A 6050-nucleotide genomic window follows, 5' to 3' on the forward strand; every position below is an offset into this window, starting at 1 on the left:
TTTAAATAATTTCAATAGAAGAAGGTAAGTTTCTTGAGGCACAAAGAAACACTCCAACCCATGAATGATTTTCCCCTAATTGTTCATGAAATTTTGGGTATTTCCCAATGTTTTTTTTTTTTGCCATGTTCTGTCTAAATGCGCATGTGTGGTTGCTCTAGCCCAAATTATGCCTGAGCTCCCTGAGCGAAAAGACCTCCTTCCTTCTCTCCCCCATGTTGGATATCCCTGACATACAGGGATGGTGTGTAGTGTGGTGCTGACCAGGACACAGATGCTAACAGACAAGGGGCTTGGGTTCCAATTCCACCTTTATTCATGTAGGAGCCATGTGACAGTGGGCAGATCAGCAAGAGGACCATGACTAGCTGCACCCCCTTGACCGTGAACCACAACCATGAGCCCCTGAAGACCTTTTCCTTTATAACTTTCAGCTGGGAGTGTCTCACTTCCCTTACCTGTGATGGAATGAAAATGTTCATAGTTGCTCTGAATACAAAATGAATGAACTCTTGCAATGGGAGTAGATAGCACCTGTCCTATCCTTAGACGCTTTGGTTATTGCTGTGGTTTGCCTCCTGTGGAAACTCACATAAAAAATCCATCGCATTGGGCCCGGTGGCGTGGCCTAGCGGCTAAAGTCCTCACCTTGAATGCGCCGGGATCCCATATGGGCGCTGGTTCTAATCCCGGCAGCTCCACTTCCCATCCAGCTCCCTGCTTGTGGCCTGGGAAAGCAGACAAGGACGGCCCAAAGCCTTGGAACCCTGCACCCGCGTGGGAGACCCAGAAGAGGTTCCTGGTTCCCGGCATTGGATCGGCACAGCACAGGCCGTTGCGGCTCACTTGGGGAGTGAATCATCAGACAGAAGATCTTCCTCTCTGTCTCTCCTCCTCTCTGTATATCTGACTTTGTAATAAAAGTAAATAAATCTTTAAAAAAAATCCATCGCATTGTGTGATATAAAGAGGGTTGAAACCGAATCTGACTCTGGTGTTTCGGGATGGGATGCCTTAGAGATGCCTCCAGTCTTTCATGCAAGACAGAATGTGACCTTCAGGTAGGCATGGGCAGGGGTGGGCTTTATGCTCTTACCCTCAAGACTGCCAGAGCTGAATTTAAAGGGATGACTAGGGAGTGACCTGAGAATCAAGACGAGGTGAGGGCCTGTGGTGAATGTGGGGGGTACAGGCGATGCTGTGTCTCTTTGGAAAGACAGAAATAAGGAGGAACAAGAGAGCAGGCCCGCCCAGGCAGAGTGAAAGGGGAATGAACCAGGGGACAGTGGTCCCCAGTGCTGCCCCTAATTTCAACATCCAGGAAGTCACTAATGGTAGCAGAAGCAGGGACAGGAAAGGCTAAAGGAGAGAATTGGAAGTGAGGAAGCGGAGGGAGCTGCAGCTAAAGCCCGAGGTTTGGGGGCCAGATAATAGAGGTGGCAGGGGGCTTCCCCCACAGATGGAGAAATGGCCCAAGTAGAGGGAGCTTTCCCATCTACCCTGGCAGGGCCTCCCTGTTCTTTGTCTGCCCACCCACATGGTTCACCCTTGTGGAAGCCTGCAGGTTGCACATTCTAAGATGCCTGTGCCCTGGACTCATTCCTGAGGGCTCCTATTTTTGGAAAGGGAAGATGGTAGAAATCCAGTGTAGTTGTGTATTTCCTTCAGCTTTAGTTACTGGACCAGACACACCTGGGTCTCCCATCAGTTGTTGTGTGCCCTTGGCTGACTCACTTAGCTTCTCTGAACCTTAACATAAAGTCAGAGCCCCTAGGAACGTCAAGTAGTATCCAGAACATATGGTGACACTGGGAAGTGTGCTGAATCGTCCCATGCATGGTGCCACACTCACAGGCGCCTATTCCAGAAGGTTCTGCAGTCTGATTTAATCCAGGGATCCAAATCTAGAGGTTGGCATGAGGGGTGCTTTGGAAAAACACAAACTGCTTGCTTCTCATTCCTAAACTGAGCCTCTGTCTTCAGCAAAGTCACTGTGTGGCTCTAAGCATAGCCTGGAGGAGGGCACTGAGTAGGTAATGAGGCATTGGCATGCAGCGGGCAATGTGTGGGAGCCCTCAAGACTCTAGCCCAGGAGGACCCATCAGGGGAAGCCGTGTGAAGTGACTGATAAGCATCATTTGTTTATGCCTAAATGGCTGCTCCATGTGACTCCTGCTAATCCACCCACCCTGCAGAGCCCTGGACTCACAATGGGACCAGGATTGAGGTCTTGAGGTCGGCTGTCACAAACCTTGAGTGCCAAAGATTTAAACATCAAGACATTCATATTTTAATGCAGTACTTTCTTTTCAAAACCCTGACTTTTTTTTTACTTGTTTCTTTCCTTCCAATCTTTCCAAAGAAAAATCTGTATTTTATGTGAAAGCTGAAGGAACACAAAGCATCAGAGACAGAAATCCAGAGAAGCGTTTCATTTACTGCTTCACATCCTCAAATGCCAGCAAAGCCAGGGTGGGGCTTGGCATGCTGGAACTCAGTCTGGGTCTTCTAAGTGAGCCGATGTTGTGGTCCAGCAGTTCAACATGCTACTTGGAATGCCTGTTTTCTTTCTTTTTTTTTAAAGGACTTTAAAAAAACTTAATGAAAAGTCAAAGTTACAGAGAGAGAGAGAGAGAGAGAAAGAGACCTCCCACCTGCTAGTCCATCCCCACAAATGGTCAACACCAGAAACTTCTTCTTGGTCTCCAAGTGGGTGCAGGAATACAAGCACTTGAGCCATCCTCTGCTGTTTTCCCAGGCACAGTAGTAAAGAACTAGATCAGAAGTGGAGTATCTGGGACTCAAACGGGTGTACCTATGGAATGCTGGCATCACAGGTGGCAGCTTTACCATAAAGCTGCCATAGCTGCACCTGGAACTGGCCCTGGGATACCCATGTTCTCTGTGGTAGGGTCTGGGTCTGAGTCCTACCTCTGCTTCCAACCTAGCTTTTTGACAATGCACATCCTGGGAGACAGCAGACAATGCTCCAAGTACTTGAGTCCCTGCCACCACATGGGAGACATGGATGGAGTCCTGGCTCCTGTTTTCATCCTGCTCCAGTCCCTGGCTGCTGTAGGCATTTTCAATGAACCAGCAGATGGACAAAATCGATCTCTCTCTCTCTCTCTCTCTCCAATTTCCAATGAATAAAGATGAATCAAGAAATGATCATCAATGTGTGAATAAATTGTGCTATATCCACACAATAAAAAACTCATCAGAACTGAGAAGTAAGCCACACCATGGATGAATTTCAAAACCCATTATATCAAATGAAAGAAACTACACCTCGAAGAGAACATATTAGGAGATTTCAAAATGGAAGGAAAAGATGAGTTAATTTTGGCATAAATGATTTTTGGAATCTATGCAGTTTGGTCATAAAACCCTTTCCCATGAGCTTTTAAAAGTCCTTCTTGTATGTATAGATTTTGAAATTTTCGCAGGAAAATAAACAAATCTTTCAAGTCTTTCTGTGGCCCTTGCAAAGTAGCCTTACATCAGGTGATCCTGAGTGAGAGTTCTTCCATCTGCTTGTACACCCCCAAAATGGCCACCACAAAGCCGGAGACAGTCTAATTTGAATCCAGGAACCTGGAGCTTCTTCTAGGTCTCCCATGATGGTACAGAGGCTGAAACACCTGGGCAACACTCGGTTGCTTTCCCAGGCACATTATCAGGTAGCTGGATTGGAAGTAGAGCAGCTGAGACTTGAACCAGTGCCCAAATGGAATGCCATTGTTGCAGGTGAAAGATGAACTTGCTACACCATGGCATGGGCCCCACAGGATTATCTTCTGAGGGTCCAGTAGTGCCAGCCTCCCACCAACAGGTCCATCCACAATCTCTTCTGCCTAGTACCTTCGCCAGTGCATAGGCCTGTAGTGTGAGCCCTGAGAAGAGAAGGCAGGGAAGAGCAGCAAAGTGTCCTAGAGTGGGACTCTCTCACTGACTCAGCACTCCCAGGCAGGGCCCATACTCTGCAAGGGCGGGGAAGGCAGCTGCCTGTTCCAGTGTCAAAGGTACCAAGAGTTCCTGACCCTAGACCTCACTCCCTCCCTCATGACCTCTATGCTCTTTCACAAGGGACCAAGCCTTAGAGTTCTCCTCATCAGAAAAGAGAACTAGAAGATGCATCCACTCCCTGGAGAGGAAACAGACAGGCTGCTGTGTAAGGGAGCAGCTTTATCCCTTTCTTGGAGTAAGTCTTGAAGGGAGGCTGGGAACAGCAGGTGCGCTCTGGCCCTCCAGGTTTTGGCATGAGAAGGTCTTAAACACACCCAGAGAACAAGCAAGAGCTGCTGTTGAGGAACTCTGCAGCTTTTCACAGTTGTGCCTAAGATTCCTAGTGCTGAGCCTCATGGATGTAGAAAGATTTTGCTTTAGGCAGTCCTGGATTTGGAGCAAATGGTCAGGGTGGGGGGTGGATGGAGAACCGAGGAATAATTGAGAACTGTTAGTCCTTCCTTGCTCACTCAACAACAGGTGCATATTGTATGCCGATGATGTTCCAAGCTCTGTGTTAGTAAGACAAGAAAACAGGAACTAGTGTTGAACTAGTGATTACAACTGCTATATTTGTTATTAGACTATCTACCTTCAATACTCTGCTCCAGCTTCCTGCTAATGCAGACCCTGGGGGGCAGCAGTGATGACTCAAATCACTGGGTTCCTGTTATCCAAATGGGAGTCCAGGACTGAGTTTCAGGCTCCTCCTGGCTTAGCTCTGGCTCAATTCTCAGCTGTTGTGGGCATTTGAAGCATGAACCAGAAGATAAATCTCAGATGCTTGCTTTGATTTTGCCTTTCATGTAGATAAAAAATAAACAGTTTTTTTTATTTATTTTATTTTTATTACAAAGTCAGATATACTGAGAGGAGGAGAGATAGAGAGGAAGTGGAGCTGCCGGGATTAGAACCAACAGCCATATGGGATCAAGGCGAGGACCTTAGCAACTAGGCCACGCTGCCGAGCCCAAAATAAACAGTTTTTAAAGAGGTCCAATCCCTCCACTTACATGCTAAATTCCATTCCCTCTTATTGTGCAGGGTCACCTTCCAACTGCAGTTCTATTATCTCTCTTCTCTACAACACCAATTGTACAGTCTCAACTGCAGTATTCTCAACTGCTGGGCATATAAACCAATATTTCTTCCATCCTAAGACACCTATGCTTGACCCACTTCCCTGCAATCTACTATCCAATTTTTCATTCTTTTTTTTTTTTTTATTACAGCCAGATATACAGAGAGGAGGAGAGACAGAGAGGAAGATCTTCCGTCCGATGATTCACTCCCCAAGTGAGCCGCAATGGGCCGATGCGCGCCGATTCGAAGCCCGGGAACCTGGAACCTCCTCCGGGTCTCCCACGCGGGTGCAGGGTCCCAATGCATTGGGCTGTCCTCCACTGCTTTCCCAGGCCACAGTAGGGAGCTGGATGGGAAGTGGAGCTGCCGGGACTAGAACCGGCGCCCATATGGGATCCCGGGGCGTTCAAGGCAAGAACTTTAGCCGCTAGGCCACGCCACCGGGCCCCAATTTTTCACTCTTAACAAACTGTCTCAAAACAGTTGTCTTTACCCGCTGCCTTGAATTCCCCTCTTGCCATGTCCTACAAGGTCAGCTGCAGTGGGGCTTTCATCTCCATCCCTCAACCAAAGTGTCTCTGATTTGAGTCATCAGTAAACGTGGGGCTACTGCTTGGCATGCGAAGCGGCTGAGTGTCTGGCACTGAGTCCTGCCTCTATTTTCAATCCAGGTTCCTGCTAATGTGCCCCCTGGGAGGCAGCAGGTGTTCACCCAAGTACTTGGGTCCCTGCCAACCTGGCTTCTGGATTTGGCTGAGCCCAGCTGTGGTTATTGTGGGTGTTTGGGAAGTGAGTCAGCACATAGAAGATCAATATCTTTCTCTCTCTTTCTTTCTCTTTCCCTTTCAAATAAATAAAAGTGAATAAGTAAGCCTTTTAAAAGCTATCAAACATAAACCTACTTGGGCAAAGCTTATGGTTCAGCTTTGGTCCATATCACTTGTCAGGAGAACTTCACA

The sequence above is a fragment of the Ochotona princeps genome, chromosome 5, assembly GCF_030435755.1.
Source record: "Ochotona princeps isolate mOchPri1 chromosome 5, mOchPri1.hap1, whole genome shotgun sequence".
NCBI lineage: Eukaryota > Metazoa > Chordata > Mammalia > Lagomorpha > Ochotonidae > Ochotona > Ochotona princeps.